The 22,696-nt window shown below is 36.2% G+C and overlaps 1 long non-coding RNA gene across 1 annotated transcript in view; it reads right to left on the reverse strand.

The window, feature by feature from the left end:
- Window positions 1–16,243: 16,243 nt before the first annotated feature.
- Window positions 16,244–22,696, reverse strand: part of LOC135362021 (uncharacterized) — a 29,644-nt gene continuing 23,191 nt past the window's right edge. The window contains exons 2-3 of the long non-coding RNA XR_010406314.1: window positions 20,055–20,094; window positions 16,244–16,359 (exon numbers count right to left, since the gene is read on the reverse strand). This is a non-coding gene — a long non-coding RNA (uncharacterized LOC135362021). The remainder of the gene's footprint in view (window positions 16,360–20,054; window positions 20,095–22,696) is intronic.

Below are 22,696 nucleotides of genomic sequence, written 5' to 3' on the forward strand. Positions count from 1 at the left end.
TGATATATTTAGAATATAATTTATACTTAACCGTATATGATTCATGGATTTTTAAAGACTCACTAGTTGTCCTTTTATACTACTTTTCCTTTCTGGATATGTTAATATTTAACTGATATTTATAAAGTCATGTAACTGATATATTCACAAAGACCTTGCCCATCAGAAAATGGCTTGTGTTTGATTTTACACATAAAATGTTTATTGCTGCAGAGAAATCTGAAAATTTCTGATTTGGGTTCTTTTGTAAATAAACTATTAGTTTTTGTTACAGCTTATATGCTTATAGAATTCTAAAATTTAGCACTTTTCTCTTGCCCAGTGAAATGGGATTTAGTGTGAATGCCCAAAGTTCCAGTTAGGGGAGAGGCCTTCAGTAAGGGGTTCATGTGGGGTAAGGAGAGTGGTTTCAGGGGAACCCAAGGATATGAGAGCCTCCTGGATGAGTGCTGATTTAGTAAGCAGGTCCAGTGAGGCCCACTCCTGGCTGAGATTCCATACTGCTGGCATTTCAGGAGTTGTCTGCTGGAGGTGCCCAGATCACCAAGTCTAGGGCTTGCTCTCTGAGATGGAAAAACAGAACAGTTACAGCAGTTCAAATGAAAGTCTGTAATTGTGTGGGCTCAGATAAAATTTGGGCATGCAGGTGAAGTAATGTTCTGCATTGAAAAATAAAATGCTTGTTTGGGAGATAGTCCAAGATGGCAAAGGACTAGGAGACCTTAGTTTTGTCTGATCCCAGGAATTCAGCTAGATAGCTATCAAATCATTCTGAACATCTGCAACTCAACCAGAGATCTAAGAAAAGAATAGCTGCAACTCTACAGATAGATAAGCGACCACTTACCACAAGGTAGGAGGTGCAGAGAAGTGAATTTGAAGTGATATATGGGAAAATAGACCATGGGGAGAAGGAGCCTCCATCAGCCAGCACCAGAAAGTGATATAGCAGCAGAGCACAAAATCAGAACTTTTGGAAGTCTGCTCTGGTGAGGAATGTCCTGCCTGAAAGTCACTCAGGTGGTGAAGTGGGGTGGAATCCTAGGTGGGATAATGTGGTCTCAGGATCCCTGGGGTCACAGGAAAACCAGGGGTGCCAGAGTGCTGCCAAGTTCCCAGGCATCAGAGCTGGGAAGGTGGCTAAAATCAGAGAGCTCAGGAGTGGGCTTTCAGCTCAGTGTTGCCATATACCATGAACTGTGGCATGGTCAGGCGACGACTCTCTAAACAGGGGCCCAGCAAGTGGAAGAAACCCCTCACTCCCCCAGGAGGAGCAGCACAAGAGACTCCAAGTGGGGTCGTGTGCCTGAGATAGAAATGTTCAGTCACGGGCTGTGTGAGACAGGAGCAATTGATTTTCCTGGAGGGTGCAATGAGGGGTGGGGCCCCAAGCTTTTGGCTCCAGACCTGAAGATTGGGAGGCTACCATTTTCATTCTCAACCTCTAAGCAGAGCAGAAAGCCTTCAGGGAACAAAAGTCACATAGAGCAATCCGGAGCAGCATACATAGCCTAGCCCCCTGCAAGGGCAGTGCAATTCTGCTTGGGGCAAAGACATCTGGGAATCAGGACAACCGGCCCATCCCCGCAGAAGATCAGCAAGAATATCTGGCCAAGACCAAGTTTACTGATCACACAAAACTGCAAAACTTCAGCTCTCGGGAAAAATAGAATATAGAATTTATGTTTTTTTTTTCCCCCCATGGATCTTTCAATTTTAATTTTTTCTTTCCCCTTTTCAACCAATTTCTTATTTTATCAACTTGTTAATTTTTTTTAATTTTCATATTTTACACTTATATTCTATCCTTTCATTGTATTTAATTTTATTTTTGTGTGTGTATGTGTATATATATATATATATATATATATATATATTATTTTGCTTTCATTGTAATTATTAGATGCAGTTTCTTCTAACAAACAGACCAAAATACACCCAGAATCTACTGTGTTGCTCTGTTCTCCTCACCAGTATGATCATATTCTCTCTCTTTCTTCTTCTTCTTCTTAGCCTTTTAAAATTTTCATCTTTTCAGTTATATTATAGCCTTTCAATGTATTTAATTTTATTTTTGTATATATATATAAGTTTTTACTTCCTTACAATTTTGGGATGTAGTTTCATCTAACAAACAGACCAAAACAGACTCAGGTTATAGTGTATTGCTCTGTTGTGTTCACATGTTTGTTTGCACTCCTTTCTTTTTTTTTTTTTTTTGTCTTTTAATTTTCATTTTTACAGTTACATTCTATCATTTCAATGTATTTAATTTTATTTTTGTACAAGTATTTCTTTCTTTATAATTTTGGGATCTAGTTTTCTAAAAAAAAACAGACCAAAATACACACAGATCCAGTGTATTACTCTGTTCTGTTCACTTGTCTGATTATATTCTTTTTTTAATTTTTTTTTCTAGTTTTGGGTTTCTTCTGATTTGTTTAGTGTATATTTCTTTGGGGTCATTGTTGCCATTTTAGTATTTTGTTCTCTTATTTATCTGTTCTTCTCCAGACAGAATGACAAGATGGAAAAACTCACCTCAAAAAGGAGAACAAGAAGCAATACTGATAGCCAGGGACCTAATCCCTATGGATATAAGTAAGGTGTCAGAACTACAGTTTAGAATAATGATCATAAAGTCACTAGCTGGGCTAGAAAAAAGCATAGAAGACACTAGAGAATCCCTTTCTGGAGAAATAAAAGAACTAAAATCTAATCAAGTCAAAACAAAGAAAGTTATTAATAAGATGAATCAAAAATGGAGCCTGTAACTGCTAGGATAAAGGAGACCGAAGAGAGAATTTGTGATATAGAAGACACAATGAGGGAGAATAAAGAAGCCGAGAAAAAGAGAGATAAACAACTACTGGGTCACGAGAGGAGAATTCAAGAGATAAGTGATACCATAAAGCAAAACAATATTAGAATAACTGGGATACCAGAAGAAGAGGAAAGAAAGAGAGGGGCAAAAGGTATATTGGAGCAAATTATACCTGAGGACTTCCTTAATCTGGGGAAGGAAACAGGCATTCAAGTGCAGGAGGCAGAGAGAACCCCCTTCAAAATCAATAAAAATAGGTCAACACCCTGACATCTAATAGTGAAACTTGCAAATCTCAGAGACAAAAGAGAAAATCCTGAAAGCCACACAGGAAAAGAGGTGCATAAGGTTTCTACAAGGGTAGAAACATCAGACGGGCAGCATACTTATCCACAGAGATCTGGCATGCCAGAAAGGACTGGCATGATATATTCAAGGTGTTAAATGAAAAAAAAAAATGCAGCCAAGTATACTTTATCCAGCAAAGATTCATTGAGAATACAAGGAGAGATAAAGAGCTTCCAGGACAAATAGAAACTAAAGGAATTTGTAATCACTAAACCAGGCCTGCAAAAAATGATAAAGGGCTCCTTTAAGTGAAGAGAGACCCCAAAAGTAACATAGACCAGAAAGGAACAGAGAAAATCTACACAGTGACTTTACAAGTAATACACTGGCATTTAATTCATATCTTTAAATAGTTACTCTGAATGAAAATGGGCTAAATACGCCAATTGAAAGGCACTGGGAATCAGATTGGATAAAAAAGCAAGACCCATTGTTATGCTGTCTTCCAGAGACTCATTTTAGATGTAAAGATACCTCCAGATTGAAAGTGAGGGGTGGAGAACCATTTATCATGCTAATGGACATTAAAAAGAAAACTGGGTTAACAATCATTATATTAGACAAATTAGATTTTAAACCAAAGACTGTATAAAGAAATGAAGAGGGACACTATATCACACTTAAAGGGTCTATCCAACAAGAAGATCTAGCAATTGTAAACATTTATGCCCCTAACATGGGAGCAGTCAATTATATCAACCAATTAATAACCAAATTAAAGAAACACATTGATAATAATATAATAACCATATGGGACTTTAACAGCCCACTCAGAGCATGGGCAGATCATCTAAGCAAAATATCACCAAGGAAACAAGGGCTTTGAATAACACACTGGACTAGATGGACTTCACAGATATTTTCAGAGCATTCCATCCTAAAGCAACAGAATACATATTCTTCTCAAGTGAACATGGGACATTCTCCAAGATAGATCATATACTGGGTCACAAATCAGACCTCAACTGTTAAGAAAAGGTTGGGATCTTCCCCTGCATATTTTCAGACAGAATGCTTTGAAACTTGAACTCAATCACAAGAGAAAATTTGGAAGGAATTCAAATACATGGAAGCTAAAAAGGATCCTACTAAAGAATGAATGGGTCAACCAGGTAATTAAGAATTTTAAAAATTCATGAAAACGAATGAAAACGAAAACACAACTCTTCAAAACCTTTGAGATACAGTAAAGGCAGTCCTAAAGGGGAAGTATACATCAATACAAGCCTTTGTCAAGAAACAAGAAAGGTCTCAAATACACAACCTAATATTACACCTAAAGGAGCCTGAGAAAGAACAGCAAATAAAGCCTAAACCAAGCAGGAGAAGAGAAATAATAAAGATCAAAGCAGAAATCAATGAAATAGAAAATAAATTAACAGTAGAACAGATGAATGAAACCTAGGAGCTGGTTCTTTGAAAGAATTAATAAGATTGATAAACCCCTGGCCAGACTTAACAAAAAGCAAAGAGAAAGGACCCAAATAAATAAAATCATGAATGAAAGGGGAGAGCTTACAACCAACACCAAGGAAATCCAAACAATTATAAGAACATATTATGAGCAACAATATGCCGACAAATTAAGCAATCTGGAACAAATGGATGCATTCTTAGAGACACAAAACTACCAAAATTGAAACAGGAAGAAATAGAAAACCTTAACGGACTCATAACCAGCAAGGGAACTGAAGCAGTAATCAAAAATCTCTCAACAAACAAGAGTCCAGGACCAGATGGCTTCCCAGAGGAATTCTACCAAACATTTAAAGAATTAATACCTATTCTTCTGAAGCTGATTCAAAAAACAGAAGTGGAAAGAAAACTTCGAAAGTCTTTTTATGAGGCCAGCATTACCTTGACCCCAAAACCAGGCAAAGACCCCACCAATAAGGAGAATTTCAGACCAATATCCCTAATGAACATGAATACCAAAATTCCCACCAAGATGGAAAAATAAAATAAGATGAAATCAGAGAGGGAGAAAAAACATAAGAGACTCTTAACTATAGGAAACAAACAGGGTTGCTGGAGGGGAGGTGGCTGGGGAGATGGGTAACTGGGTGATGGGCATTAAGGAGGGCATGTGATATAATGAGCACAGGGTGTTATATGCAACTGATGAATTACCGAACTCTACATCTGAAACGAATGGTACACTGCATGTTAACTAATTGAATTTAAATAAGTTAATAACAAATAAAAACTTAATTCTTTATAACCATTTGACCTTTCACATGGTTTCTTTTTATCTCACCTTGATCATATATCTCTTTTCCAGGACTTACTTCTGAGTTCCACCTAAGCTCTATCTAGGCTGTCTTTATTTCTGAAGAGCCATGTTCTCCCTTTGTGATTTTCTAGTTTTTATTCTCAGTTCAAATAATATTTTCTAACAACTGGAGAAGTAATAAATCAATGGATCCCACTCAAATGTTCTCCCTTTTTCATTTAAACTAGAGCAATTGGGAGGACATTCTTAGAATGGTCATCATCCTCTCTTTGGAGGCTGTTTTCAGTAGCCATTTCAAGAGCCAGTTAGTCATAAAGTGTTGTGTTATGGATATTAGGGATATAGAAGCAAATGAGATTTTATATCTCAAGCAAATTATTTTTCTCCTTTTCTACAGATTATCTCATGTTTTATGCCCTTTTGCCTCAAAGAAAGGTCAGTCATGTGGACCATATTATTTATGTCTCTGTAGAAGATCCACCCAATTTTCCAAGAGATGTTATAGCTAAGGTAATAGGGTTACTATTTGAAAATTTTAGGATGGATAGAAGTGCAGGGTTGTTCCTATATAAGTGACTTCGTATCTAAGCAGGAAGGATAAGTAATATGTATGACAAAGATGGGAAGCTCTCCTGAATCTCCAAGATCTCCAAATCAGGCACTACTGGGAGAAATTGAAAGAGCTATACACTACATAACCTGACCCATACTAGGAGGTACCCATAAGATGTGGGAAAGGTGAAAAATTATCTTGTGTCACTAGAGAAAGAGATTCAGAGAAATATATGCTGCAAACTACAGCAAGAAATGAGATGCAGTGTTGTGTTTTATAGTGGGAAGTATCACACTCTTTTGTTTCCTAAATATTCTTGAAGGCTCAAGGCAATAAACCTCACCTCATTAAAATTGTGCAAAACTAAAATCAATCCCTAGAGGGCTTTTGAAGTTACCAAAATTTCTGAGGACATGCAATCCCTGAACATTCTGGGAGTGACAGTGGAAGTTATTTCTTTTTTTTTTTTTTTAAGATTTTATTTATTTATTTGAGAGAGAGAATGAGATAGAGAGAGCATGAGAGGGGGGAGGGTCAGAAGGAGCAGCAGACTCCCTGCTGAGCAAGGAGCCCGATGTGGGACTCGATCCTGGGACTCCAGGATCATGACCTGAGCCGAAGGCAGTCGCTTAACCAACTGAGCCACCCAGGCGCCCGACAGTGGAAGATATTGACAGTAGTGCAGGCTATTTGTTGAGATGAAAGATATTGCTGGGGCTATGCCATGGCAGTTGCCATTAAGAATGTTGACATTATGAACAACTTGGTATACGTCTCATTGAGGGTAAAATCTGGTTAGATTGACGTTTCAGAAATGCAAGTTGTTTAGGACCCTTAAATATTCAGCAGGGAGACTATGAATATAAGAATTATATCACACAAAATGATTCATTTTTTTTAACCCCGTGACATGGATTTAGTGTGGAAAGGTGAACTAATTTTAGTGTATTGTCTAATTTATCTAGTTTATTCACCACTGGAAAATACCTGTCAAGGTACAATTTGTTTTGTGTTTGATTTGTTCTTGTTTTGAGGGGCTATAATTGGATATTTGAGAGAGAATTTTATAATATTAAATTTGCTTTATTTAAAAAGGATATTTTATTGATGGAAAAATCTTTCTGAAAATAAATGAGTTTTTCCTATGTTATTTATTTATTTTTAATCAAATGATTTCTATGCCTTGATCTCTCAAATAAAATGGAGAAAGGAAAATATTTTAAAGAACTGAATCACTTTTTTTCAGAACATGACAGGATAATTTGAGATATTTACTAGGTATAGAATGCGTGACTGGAATTTAAGAGGGAATTTTTTAAGGTTTACCACAAATTTGAAAATATGCAATTTATTCACTGGATATAATAGATTGATAATATCAGATGAATATTTTATTATAATACCATTACCTTATCTTTAAAATTCAAATTGATGCTGAAAGCACACTAGTAAATAATTATATTTATGAAAGCATAACTGTTAATAGAAAACTTTATAAAATATCATTTAATGCTGAATCTGAAGCAGACCCCAAAGGAAAGGCAAAGAACTTGGAGGAATTCCAGGTAAGTTCAAAGTATTTTCATGTATTTTATCATATTTTTAGTGATTATACATTTGTAGAATTGGAAGATTCACAAAATGAGAACGCCATCTGTGCATTTTCTATTTTTTTATACAAAGGATCATCTCCTGATTTAGATTCTTTTTTTATTTTATTTTTATTTTTTAAGGTTTTATTTATTTATTTGAGAGAGCGAGAATGAGAGAGAGAGAGAGAGAGAGCATATGAGAGGGAGGAGGGTCAGAGGGAGAAGCAGACTCCCTGCTGAGCAGGAAGCCTGATGCGGGACTCGATCCCAGGACTCCAGGATCATGACCTGAGCCAAAGGCAGTTGCTTAACCAACTGAACCACCCAGGTGCCCCGATTCTTTTTTTAAAATTTTTTATTGTTACGTTAATCACCATACATTACATCATTAGTTTTTGATATAGCGTTCCATGATTCATTGTTTGTGTATAACACCCAGTGCTCCATGTAGAACATGCCCTCTTTAATACCCATCACCAGGCTAACCCATCCTCCCACCCCCTCCCCTCTAGAATCCTCAGCTTGTTTTTCAGAGTCGATCATCTGTCATGGTTCGTCTCCCCCTCTGATTTACCCCTCTTCATTCTTCCCCTCCTGCTATCTTCTTCTTCTTCTTTTTTTTAACATATAATGTATTATTTGTTTCAGAGGTACAGATCTGTGATTCAACAGTCTTGCACAATTCATAGCATTCACCATAGCACATACCCTCCCCAATGTCTATCACCCAGCCACACCATCCCTCCCACTCCCCACCATTCCAACAAACCTCAGTTTCTATCCTGAGATTAATAATTCCTCAAATCAGTGATGTCATATGATGCATGTCTTTCTCTGACTGACTTATTTCGCTCAGCATAACACCCTCCAGTTCCATCCACGTCGTTGCATATGGCAAGATCTCATTCCTTTTGATGGCTGCATAATATTCCATTGTATATATATACCACTTCTTCTTTATCCATTCATCTGTTAATGGACATCTTGGCTCTTTCCAGAGTTTGGCTATTGTGGACATTGCTGCTATAAACATCGGGGTGCACGTACCCCTTCGGATCCCTACATTTGTACTTTTGGGGTAAATACCCAGTAGTGCAATTGCTGGATCATATGGTAGCTCTACACATTCAATGCAATCCCCATCAAAATACCATCAACTTTTTTCAAAGAAATGGAACAAATAATCCTAAGCTTTGTATGGAACTAGAAAAGATCCCAAATAGCCAGAGGAATGTTGAAAAAGAAAAGCAAAGCTGGTAGCATCACAATTCCGGACTTCAAGTTCTATTACAAAGCTGTCATCATCAAGATATTATGGTGCTGGCACAAAAACAGACACATAGATCAATGGAACAGAACAGAGAGCCCAGGAATGGACCCTTAACTCTATGGTCAACTAATCTTTGACAAAGCAGGAAAGAATGTCCCATGGAAAAAAGACAGTCTCTTCAACAAATGGTGTTGGGAAAAATGGACAGCCACATGCAGAAGAATGAAACTGGACCATTTCCTTACACTACACACAAAAATAGACTCAAAATGGTTGAAAGACCTCAATGTGAGACAGGAGTGCATCAAAATCCTAAAGGAGAACACAGGCAGCAACCTCTTCGACCTCAGCCACAGCAACTTCTTCCTAGAAACATCATCAAAGGCAAGAGAAGCAAGGGCAAAAATGAACTATTGGGACTTCATCAAGATAAAAAGTTTTTGCACAGCAAAAGAAACAGTCAACAGAACCAAAAGACAACTGACAGAATGGGAGAAGATATTTGCAAATGACATATCAGATAAAGGGCTAGTATCCAAAATCTATAAAGACCTTATCAAACTCAACACCCAAAGAACAAATGATCCAATCAAGAAATGGGCAGAAGACATGAACAGACATTTTTCCAAAGAAGACATCCAAATGGCCAACAGACACATGAAAAAGTGTTCAACATCGCTCGGCATCAGGGAAATCCAAACCAAAACCTCAATGAGATACCAGCTCACACCAGTCTGAATGGCTAAAATTAACAGGTCAGGAAACAACAGATGTTAGCGGGGATGCAGAGAAAGGGGAACCCTCCTACACTTTTGGTGGGAATGCAAGCTGGTGTAGCCACTCTGGAAAACAGTATGGAGGTTCCTCATAAAGTTGAAAATAGAGTTATCATATGTCCCAGCAATTGCACTACTGGGTATTTACCCCAAAGATACAAATGTAGGGATCCGAAGGGTACATGCACCCCAATGATTATAACAGCAATGTCCACAATATTTAAACTATGTAAAGAGCCAAGATGTCCATCGACAGATGAATGGATAAAGAAAATGTGGTGTGTATATATACAATGGAGTATTATGCAGCCATCAAAAGGAATGAAATCTTGCCATTTGCAATGACATGGATGGAACTGAAGGGTATTACGCTGAGCGAAATAAGTCAATCAGAGAAAGACATGTATCATATGATCTCACTGATATGAGGAATTCTTAATCTCAGGAAACAAACTGAGGGTTGCTGGTGTGGTGGGGGGGTGGGATGGTTGGGGTGGCTGGGTGATAGACATTGGGGTGGGTATGTGCTATGGTGAGTGCTGTGAATTGTGTAAGACTGTTGAATCACAGACCTGTGCCTCTGAAACAAATAATACATTATATGTTAAAAAAATGATAGCAGGAAGGGAAAAATGAAGGAGTGGAGATTGGAGGGGGAGATGAACCATGAGAGACTACACTCTGAGAAACAAACTGAGGGTTCTAGAGGGGAGGGGTGGGGGGATGGGTTAGCCTGGTGATGAGTATTAAAAAGGGCATGTACTGAATGGGATACTGGGTATTATATGCAAACAATGAATAATGGAACACTATATCAAAAACTAATGGTGTAATGTACGGTGATTAACATAACATAATAAAAATTAAAAAAAAAGTAATAAAGACTAAAATAGAACAGAGAAAATCTCCAGAAACAATGATTTAACAGGTAATACAATGGTACTAAATTTGTATCTATCAATAATCAATCTGAATGTAAATGGACTAAATGCTCCCTCCAATTAAAACACAGGTGTCAGAATGGATTAAAAAACAAGACCCATTTATATGCTTCCTACAAGAGACTCATTTTATTTATTTATTTTTATAAATTTTATTTTTATTTATTTTTTTAAGATTTTTTTTATTTGACAGAGAGAGACACAGTGAGAGAGGGAACACAAGCAGGGGAAGGGACAGAGGGAGAAGAAGACTCCCCAATGAACAGGGATTCTGATGCGGGGCTTGATTCCAGGACCCTGGGATCATGACCTGAGCTGAAGGCAGATGCTTAATGACTGAGCCACCCAGGCGCCCCTACAAGAGACTCATTTTAGACCTAAAAATACATTCACATTGAAAATAAGGTAACGGAGAGCAATTTGTCATGCTAATGGATGTCAAAAGAAAGCCAGATAGCCATACTTATATGACACAAACTAGATTTTAAACTTAAGACTATAACAAGAGATGAAGACTGGCACTATATCATAATAAGGGGGTCTATCCAAAACAACATGACCTAAAACTGTAAATATTTCTGTCCCCAACTTGGGAGCACCCAGATATATAAATCAATTAATCATAAAGTAAATCATTGATAACAATACAAGAGTAGGGGACTTTAACATCCCATTTATAGCAATGGACAGATCATTTAAGCAGAAAATCAGCAAACACAATGGCCTTGAATGACACACTGGACCAGATGGACTTAACAGATATATTCAGTACATTTCATCCCAAAGCAGCAGAATACAGTCTTTTTGCCTTCATATCGACATTCTCCAGCGGGTTACAAATCAGGCCTCAACAAGAATAAAAAAGATTGAGATTATACCATGCATATTTTCTGTCCACAATGCCATGAAACTTGAAGTGAACCACAAGAAAAAATGGGGAACGGCAACAAATACATGGAGGTTAAAAGAACATCCTTCTATAGAATGGATTGGTTAACCAGGAAATTAAAAAGGATATTAAAAAATACATGGAAACAAATGAAAATGGAAACAACAATACAAAATATATGGGATGCAACAAAAGTGGTACAAAGAGGGAATTACATAGCTCAATAGGCAGGACTAACTCAAGAAGAAAAATCTCAAATATAAAACCTAAACTTATACCTAAAGAAGATAGAAAAACAATAAATGAAGCTTAAAACCAACAAAAAGAGGAAAATAAAGATTACAGCAAAAATAAATGATACAGAAACAAACAAACAAACAAAAACACAGTACAGGTGCCTGGGTGGCTCAGTTAAGCGACTGCCTTCAGCTCAGGTGATGATCCCAGAGTCCTGGGATTGAGTCTTGCATTGGGCTCCCTGCTCAGTGGGTAATCTGCTTCTCCTTCTCCCTCGCCCTTCCCCCTGTTTGTTCTCTCTCTCTATCTCTCACTCTCTCATAAATAAATAAATAAATAAATAAATAAATAAATAAAGAGAAAAACACAGTAGAAGAAATCAATGAAACCTGTAGCTGGTTCTTTCAAAGAATTAATAAAATTGATAAACCCCTGGCCAGACTTATCAAAAAGAAAAGAGAAAGGACCCAAATAAATAAAATTACAGATGAGAGATGAAAGATCACAACCAAAACCGCAGAAATAACAAGAGAATAAATATAAGAGAATATTATGAAAACTGAAATGCCAACAAACAGGGCAATCTGGAAGAAATGGACAAATTCTTAGAAACATACAAACTACCAAAGGTGAAACAGGAACAAATAGAAAAATCGAACAGACGAATAACCAGAAAAGAAATTGAATCAGTAATCACAAATCTCTCAACAAACAAAAGTCCAGGGACAGATGGCTTCCCAGTGGAATTCTGCTAAACATTTAAGGAAGAGTTAGCACTTATTCTTCTCAAACTATTCCAAAAAATAAAAATGGAAGGAAAACTTCCAAACTCACTCTGAGGACAGCATTGTCTTGATTCTAAAACCAGACAAAGACCCCACTAAAAAAGAGAACTATAGGCCAATATCCATGATGAACGTGGATGCAAATATTCTCAATAAAATACTAGCAAATCAAATCCAACAGTAGATTAAAAGAATCATTCACCACAATCAAGTGGGATTTATTCTTGGACTGAAAGTGTGGTTCAATATTCACAAATCAATCAACGTAATACACCACATTAATAAAAGGAAAGATAAGAACCATATGATCCTCTCAATAGATGCAGAGAGAGCATATGACAAAATACAGTATCTATTATTGATAAAAACCCTCAACAAATAGGGCTAGATCTATAAAGACCATATATCAAAGACCCACAGCTAATATAATCCTCAATGGGGAAAAACAGAGCTTTTCCTCTAGGGACAGCAACAAAACAGGGATGTCCACTCTCAACCATTATTTAACATAATACTGGACATTGAGCCTGAACAAGCAGACTACAAAAAGAAATAAAAATCATCCAAATTTGCAAAGAAGCCAAACTTTCACTACTGCAGATGACATGATACTCTATGTAAAAAACATGAAAGACTACACCAGAAAAATTGCTAGAACTGATACACAAATTCAGTAAAGTCGCAGGATAAAAAACCAATGTACAAAAATTTGTTGCATTTCTATACACCAGTAATGAAGTAGCAAAAAGGGGTTGTACCAAAAACCATAAGATACCTAGGAGTAAACCTAACCAAAGAGGTAAAGGATCTGTACTCTGAAAACAAGAGAACACTTACGAAAGAAATTGAAGATGACACAAAGCAATGGAAAAACATTCTATGCCCATGGATTGGAAAAATAAACAAATAATCTAAAAATGTATCTACTACCCGAAGCACTCTATACATTAAATGCAATCCTTATCAAAATACCACCAGTATTTCTCACAGAGCTATACAAACAATCCTAAGATTTGTTTGGAAACACAAAAGATCCTGAATAGCCAAAGTAATCTTGAAGAAGAGAAGCAAAGCTGGAGTTATCACCATTCTGGACTTCAATCTCTATTACAAAGCTGTAGTGACCAAGATAATATGTTACTGGCACAAAAACAGACACATACATCAATGGAACATAATAGAAAACCCAGCAATGGACTCACATCTATATGGGAAACTAACTTTTGACAAAGCAGGAAAGAATATCCAATGGAAAAAAGACAGTCTCTTCAACAAATGGTGTTGGAAAAACTGGACAGCAACATGCGAAGGAATGTATCTGGACCATTTTTTACACCATACACAAACATAAATTCAAAATGGATGAAAGACCTAAATGTGAGACAAAGAAACCATCAAAATCCTACATGTTACTACACAGGCAGAAACTTCTTTGATATTGTTTTGGCAACTTTGTTCTAGATATGTCTCCTTAGGCAAGGGAAACAAAAGCAAAAATGAATTATTGGGACTTCATCCAGATACAAATCTTCTGCATAGTGAAGGAAAGAATCACAAAACTAAAAGGCAACCTTAGGAATGGGAGAAGATACTTACAAATGACACATATGATAAAGGATTAATATCCAAAATCTATAAAGAACTTAATGATACTCAACACCCAGAGAACAAATAATCCAGTTAAGGAATGGGCAGAAGATATGAATGGACACTTTTCCAAAGAAGACATCTATGTGGCTAACAGACACATGAAGAGATGCTCAACATTACTTACGATCAGGAAATAGAAATGAAAACTATAATGAGATATCACCTCAAATCTGTCAGAATGGCTAAAATTAACAACATAGGAAACAATAAGTGTTGGTGAGGATGTGGAGAAAGGGAAACCCTCTTAGACTATTGATGGGCATGCAGACTGCTGCAGCCACTGTGGAAAACAGTATGGAGGTTTCTCAAAAAGTTCAAAATAGAAATACCCTATGATCCAGTAATTGCACTACTAGATATTAACCAAGGGATAAATATATATATATATATATATGTATATATATATATATATATATATATATATATGTATATATATATATATATATATATAAAGTAAGTTGAACGGACACATGCATCCTGATATTTGTAGCAGTATTATCAACAATAACCAAATTATGGGAACAGCCCAAATGTCCACTGACTGATGAATGGATAATGAAGTTGTTGTATATACATACAATTGAGTATTACTCAGCTGTAAAAAAGAATGAAATCTTGCCATTTGAAATCATATGGATGGAGCTAGAATGTATTAGGCTAAGTGAAATAAGTCAGTCAGAGAAAGACAAATACCATTTGATTTTACTCATATGTGGAATTTAAGAAACAAAACAGATGACAATAGGGGGAAAAAGTGAGAGGCAAACCATAAAACTGACTCTCATATATATAGAACAAACTGAGTGTTGCTGCAGGGTAGGTGGGTGGGGGTATGGGCAAAATGGCTGATGGGTATTATGGAGAACACTTCTTATGACGAACATTGGGTTTTTGTATGTAAGTGATGATCAGTAAATTCTACTGCTGAAACTAATATACACTATATGTTAAATACCTGGAATTTGAAGAAAATGAAGGGATGAAAAAACATTTACCATGCCAAATGAAGCAAATAGAAAAAAGCCCATGTAGTTATATCTATATCAGATCATATAGACCCTAAAGATTTTATGTATGTATGTATGTATGTATGTATGTATGTATGTATGTATTTAGGTATGTATGTATTTAGGTATGTATGTATGTGAGGGAGAGAGAGAGACAGAGTGCAAGGGAGGAGCAGAGGGAGAATGAGAGAGAGCAGTAAAGAATTCCAAGCAGACTCCACTCTGAGCATGGAGCCTAATGCAGGTCTCAATCTCACGATCCTGAGATCATGACCTGAGCCAAAATCGAGTGGGATACTTAACCAGCTGAACCACCCAGGCACCTCCAGGTAATATAGACTTTAAACAGAGAGTGTAGCAAGACAGAAAGAAGTCCATTCCATAATTACAGAAGGACCAATCCATGAAGAGATGATAACTATTATAAATATCTGTGCACCCAACAATGGAGTACCTAAATATATGAAATGAATATTAACATACATATAGAGAGAAATTGATGTTAGTACAATAGTAGCAGTGGGCTTTAATACTCCACTTACATCAATGAGTAGATCATCCAGGCATAAAATAATTACGAAAACAGTGACTTTGAATGACACATTAGACTAGATGGACATAACAAATATATACAGAACATGCCTTCAAAAAACATACATTTTTAAGTGCACATGGAACATTCTCCAGAATACATAATAAATTGTGGAAGAAACCAAGAAACAGACTCTTAACTGTGCAGAACAAACTGATGGTTACCAGAGGGGAGCTTGGTGGAGAGATGGGTTAAATAAGTGATGGGGATTAAGGAATGCACTTGTGATGAGCACCAAGTGTATGTAAGTGTTGAATCATAAATTTTACACCTGATACTAATATTAAACTATATGTTAACTAACTGGAATTTAAATTTACAAAATAAATAAAACAAGTCAATAAATTTAAGAAATTTGAAATCATACCATGCATCTTTTTAAAATACAATTCTGTGAAACTACAAATCAATCACAAGAGAAAAACTAGAAGTAACACAAACATGTAGAGGCTAAACTGCAAATACTAAGCAAAAAATGGGTCAACAAAGCAATTACAGAAGAATCCAAAAATACTTGGAGATAAATGAAAATAAAAACATAATGGTTCAAAATTTGGGGGATACAGCAAAAGCAGTTCTAAGATGGAACTATATATCAATGCAGACCTACCTCAGGAAACAAGAAAAAACTCAAATAAGTAATCAGATATTACACGAAAGACCTAGAAAAAAAAACAAAACAAAATCCAAGGTGAGTAGAAGGAGAAAAATAATAAGAGACAGAGCAGAAATAAATGGCATACAGACTTTTAAAAAAAGAAAAAAAACCAATAAAACCCCAAACAGTTTTTTTTTTAAAGATAAACAAAATTGACAAATTCTTACCCAGACTCATTAAGGAAAAAATAAAGATAAAAAAACAAATAAATAAATTAAATTAATGATAGATGAGAAGTAACAACCAACACCACAGAAAAACAAGGATTTTTAAAAGAATATAAAAAAATAATTTATGCCGGGGCGCCTGGGTGGCTCAGATGGTTAAGTGTCTGCCTTCGGCTCAGGTCATGATCCCAGGGTCCTGGATCAAGTCCCGCATCGGGCTCCCTGCTAGGTGGGGAGCCTGCTTCTCCCTCTGCCTCTGCCTCTCTCTCTCTCTCTCTGACTCTCATGAATAAATAAATAAAACATTTAAAAAATAATTTATGCCAACAAATTGAAGCATTGATAGAAGAAATGGACAGAAGAAAGGGATAAGATCCTATAAACATATAATCTTCCAAAACTGAATCAGGGAGACATAGAAATCTAAACAGACCAATTATTAGCCAAGAAATTCAATAGTCAAAACACTACCAGACAATTTAAGTCCAGGACCAGTGGCTTCATGGGAGAATTCTACAAAACATTTAAAGGAAAGTTAATATCTATTCTCCTCAAGATATTTCAAAAACGGAGAGGAAGAAAAGCTTCCAAATGCAATCTATGAAGGCAGCATTACCTTGATACCAAAACCAAAGACATCAAAAAAAGAGAAAACTATATAGGCCAATATCCCTGATGAACACACATGCAAAAATCATCAGGAAAATATTAGCAAACCACATTCACCAATACATTAATAAATCATTCACCTTGATCAAGTGGGATTTATTCTGGGAATGTAAGGATGGTTCAACATTCCAAAATCAATCAATGTGATACACCACATCAACAAAAATGAAGGATAAAAATCATAGAATTATTTCAATAGTTACAGAGAATGTATTTTACAAAATTCATAATAAAAACTCTCAACAAAGTGGGTTTAGAGGGAACATAACTCAACATAAAAAAGACCACCTATGAAAAACCCATAGTTAACATCATACTAAAAGATGAAGAAATTAAAACTCTTCCTCTGAATCAGGAACAAAACAAGGATGTCCACTCTCAACAGTTATTCAGCTTAGTACTGGAATTGCTAGTTATAACAATCAGACAAGTAAAAGGTATAAGTAGTACCCATATTTGTGAGTAAGAAGTTAAATTGTCACTATTTTCAGATGACATTTATAAATATTTATCAGAATCTCTTTCTCTGTCAAATAAATAAATAAATAAATAAATAACATTGGCAGGGGACATGTATAGACATTATTTCAAAAAAAACCATGTAAATGGCTAACAAATACATAAGATGCTCAACATCACTCATCATCAGGGAAATGCAAATCAAAATCATGATGAAATATCACCTTATACCAGACATAATGGCTGGAATCAAAACACAAGAAATAACAAGTGCTGGAGAGGATTTGGAGAGAAGGGGCCCTCATGCACTCTTGGTGGGAATGTAAACTTGTACAGCCACTGTGGAAAACAGTATGCAGTTTCCTCAAAAAAAATTAAAATAGAAATGCCACATGACCCAATAATTCCACTACTGGGTTTTTACACTCAGAAAATAAAAACACGAACTAATTCAAAAAGATATGTGCACCTCTTTGTTTATTGCAGTATTATTTATAATAGCCAAATATGGAAGTAACCTATGTGTCCATCAATAGATGAATAGATAAGGAAGATGTGGTATGTACATACAAGAGAATGTTATGCAACCATAAAAATATGAGATCTTAGCTTTTGTAACAACATGAATGGACCTAGAAAGTATAATGTTAAGCAAAATTACTCAGCTTAAGAAAGACACATAACATGATTTTGCTCATGTGCAAAATCTAAAAAAACAAAAACAAACAAATGAAAAAACAAACAGCAGAATCAAACATAAATATAGAGAACAAACTGATGTTTGCCAGAGGGAAAGATGGGGGGTATGGGTAAAGAAGGTAGAAGATACAGTGTTCCAGTTATGAAATAAGTAAGTGATAAAAATAAAAACATAGCAGAGTGAGAGTCTTCCAGGGAAGATGGTGGAGTAAAAGGACCCCAAAGTCACCTTGTCCCACAGATACAACTATATAACACTCATATTTGTGTGAATAACCTACAAAATGACCCAACGACTGGCAGAACAAACTCCACAACTAAATGTAGAGAAGAGGCCACATTGAAGAGAGTAGGAAGGTCAGAGACACAGTCAGACACGAAATGGTCCTACAGAGGTGTCCACAGAAGGGAGGGAGGCCATGGGTTTGGAAAGGAGGGAAAAAGAATTCCTCACACCAGGGAGCCCATGAGGGGAAGACAGATCACCCTAACATTTGACTTTGGAAATAGGTTGAATTTCATGAGTTTTTACAACAAGTATGTTTTAAAAACTGGAATTTTAAAAATCAGTAGACTCCACTCTGGGAGAACTGAGAAAGTGAGAGGAAACTGAATCTCCTCCTTTAAAGAGCACAACAATAGCCCATGGAGATACAGCATAGACATAGTAGTTTGAAAAACTCCTGGAGCATATGGGAAGGAGAGTAGTTTACTCATCTCAGAACCTGTCCTGGAGGCTAAGACATCATTGGGAGACTTCTCCAGGAAAAAAGGAGCTGGCAGGTACCATTTCCCTCCCCTGCCCCCCAGCATAAACACACAGCCACCTATGGAACCAGACAGGCACCAACGCTCACTGCTTAACTTTCTAATGCCATTGCTGTGCACCACTCCTCATGCTTTGGCACACCTACCTCCTCTAGCCAGGTCTGCCTCAGTCCCAGAGCTGAAGTGACCCTCTTCCCTCCCACAGAGTATGGTAGGCATGCAAAACTTGCTAACACCACCATACCAGTGCACTGCCCCCCTTGCATGTTGTAAATCTGCTCCCTCTAATTCACTCTTGGACTGAGCCCATTCAAACCAGGGTCACAAGCCTAGTAGTGAAGAAGTAGCCCCAAGAGGGGCAAACACCACTCCAAAGTGATTCCTGCCCCAGGGAAAGGGTAACATAATGACACACACAATTCAGAATGCTGCCACAGCAGTGGACTGAGGATGGACAACTGGTCTGACTACATGCCCCACCCACCAACAAAAGCTACTCAGGGAACAACACAGAGAGAGTACCCTGCAGTTTGGTGCTAATGCATCTGTGGAAAATACCTGGCCTTGTTCAACTTAAGCCCAAAATGACTCTAGATTGGACTGAAAAAATAAAGTGGTTCAGCCACAAGAGCAGGATGCATGTAGCATACATAGGAGATACCCCTGGAGAGCCATGTTTTGGTAAAGAGAGGATACTGCACTACAGGGCATTACAGAATCTATTCTTCATAAGGTCATTACTTTCAAGAGCAAGAGACGTACCTGACTTTCTCAACACACAGAAATAGACACAGAGAGTTAGAGAAAATAAGGAGATAAAAGAATATGCCCCAAATGGAAGAACAGGACAAAATCACAGCAAGAAACCTAAATGAAACAGAGATAATTAACATGCCTGACAGAGAATTTAATGTAATTATCAAAAAAAGATACTTACTGGAATTGAGAAAAGAGTGGAGGAAGGACATCAGTGAGACCTTTAACAAAAAGATAAAAAATAACCAATTAGAAATTTAGAACAAAATTAATGAAATTAAAAATACACTAGATGGAATAATTGTAGACTAGAGGAAGCAGAAAAAAACAAAAACAAAAACAAATCAATGACCTAGAGGACACAATAAAGGAAAGTAATGAAGCTGAGCAAGTGAGAGAAATATATATATATGTGTGTGTGTGTGCAAAATGAGAATAGACATAGGTAACACAGTAACAACATCAAGCATAATACTATTTACATTATGGGGATTACAGAAGAAGAGAGAAAAAGGGTGAGAAAACTTATTTGAAGAAATAATATGTGAAAACTTCCTGAATATGAGAAAAGAAACAGATGTCCATATTTGGAGGCAGAGAGACCCCCCCCACACTGAAATCCATCCAAAGAGGTCCGCACTAAGACACATAATAATTAAAATGGCCAAAAGTAGTAATAGAGAGAATTTCAAAAACCACAAGAGAATAGAAAGCAATCATATACAAAGTAAACCCCATTAGGTTATCAGAGGATTTTTTCAGCAGAAGCTTTGCAGGGCAGAAGAGAGTGGCATGATATATTCAAAGTGCTGAAAAGAAAAGATCTACAGTAAAAAATATTCTATACAGCAAGGCTATCATGCATAATAAAATGATAGAAAAACAGTTTTCCAGACAAAAATTAAAAAAAAAAAAACTAAAGGAATTAATGATCACTATAATAGCCCTACAACAAATGTTAAAAGGGACTCTTTAAGTGCACAGGAAAGACATTAAGAAAGAATAAGGAGAGTAGGAAGGAGAAAAACAGTAAAAATAAGTATATCTGTTAAAAACCAGTCAAAGAAATCACAAAATAATAATGTAAAGTATGCCATATACCCAAAACATGGGCGGAAAAGAGTAAAGAATAGGTTCAAACATAAATGGCCATCAACTTAATATAGACTGCTCTATGCAGAAAATGTTATATACAAACACAATGGTAATCACAAATCAAAAACCAACAATGTATATGCAAAGAATAAAGGAAAGAAATCCAAGTATGTCACTAAAAATAGCCAAATAATACTAAGAGAAGGGACCAAAAAAGAAAGGAACAGAGAAGAACTTCAAAGACAACCATAAAAGAATTAACAAAATGGCAATAAATATATCCAAACCAATAATTACTTTGATTGTAAGTGGACTAAACGTTCCAATAAAAAGACATAGGAAGAGAGAATGGATAAGAAAGCATGACCCATCTATGTGCTGTCTATAAGAGACTCATTTCAGACCTAAAGACACCTGTAGATTGAAAGTGAGAGGATGGAGAAAATTTTATCATGCAAATGGGTGTGAAAAGAAAACCAAGGTAGCAATACAATAAGGATAAAATAGACTTTACAACCAAGACTGTAAAAAGAGGCAAACAAGGACACTACATAATAATAAAGGGGACAATTCAACAAGAAGATAGAAAAATTGCAAATATTTATGTACCCAACATGGAAGAACCTAACTACATGACAGCAGTTAATAACAAACATAAAGGAAATAATTAATAATAATACAATAATAGTATGGGACTGTGACACCCCACTTACATCAATGGACAGAACATCCAAACAGAAAATTAACTTGGAAAAATTGGCTTGAATGACACATTGGATCAGATGGATTGAACAGATATATTCAGAATATTCCATCCTAAAACAGCAGAATACACATTCTTTTCAACTTCATATGGAACATTCTCCAGAATAGATCACATATTAGGCCACAAAACAAGCCTCAGCAAATTCACAAATAACTAAGTGATACCTTGCATCTTTTCTGACCATCATGCTATGAAACTATAAACCAATGATAATAAAAATCTGGAAAGATCACAAATACATAGAGGTTAAATAATGTGCTGCTAAATAAAAAATGGGTCAACCAAAAAACCAAAGAGGAAATCAAAAAACACATGAAGACAAATGAAAAACAAAACAAAACAAAACACACACACACACACACACACACACAATGGTCAAAAACCTGTGGGATGCAGGAAAAGTTGTTCTAAGAGGGAAGTTTATAACAATTCAGGCCTACTTCAAGAACCAAGAAAAATCTCAAATATCCTAATCTTATACTTAAAAGACCTAGAAAAAGAATAACAAACAAAACCCCAAACCAGAAGGAAGGGAATAATAAAGACTAGAGAAGAAATAAATGAAATAGAAACTAAAAAATACAGTAGACCAGATCAATGAAACAAGGAGACAGTTCTTTGCAAAGGTCATCAAAATTGATAAACCTTTAGCCAGATTTACCCTAACACACAAACATACACAAAGTGAGAGAGAGAGAGGACTCAAAGAAAATCAGAAATTAAAGAGGAGAAATAACAACCAGCATCACATAAATACAAGCAATTGTAAGATAATGTTATGAAAAATTATATGTCATCAAATTAGACAACCTAAGAGAAATGGATAAATTCCTGGAAACATATAACCTCCCAAAACTGAATCAAAAAGGAATAGAGGGCGCCTGGGTGGCTCAGTCGTTAAGCATCTGCCTTTGGCTCAGGTCATGATCCCAGGGTCCTGGGATCGAGCCCCACATCAGGCT

Source organism: Mirounga angustirostris, unplaced genomic scaffold (genome assembly GCF_029215605.1).
Source record: "Mirounga angustirostris isolate CCGP_5_RB_7025 unplaced genomic scaffold, mMirAng1.0.hap1 SCAF_11, whole genome shotgun sequence".
NCBI lineage: Eukaryota > Metazoa > Chordata > Mammalia > Carnivora > Phocidae > Mirounga > Mirounga angustirostris.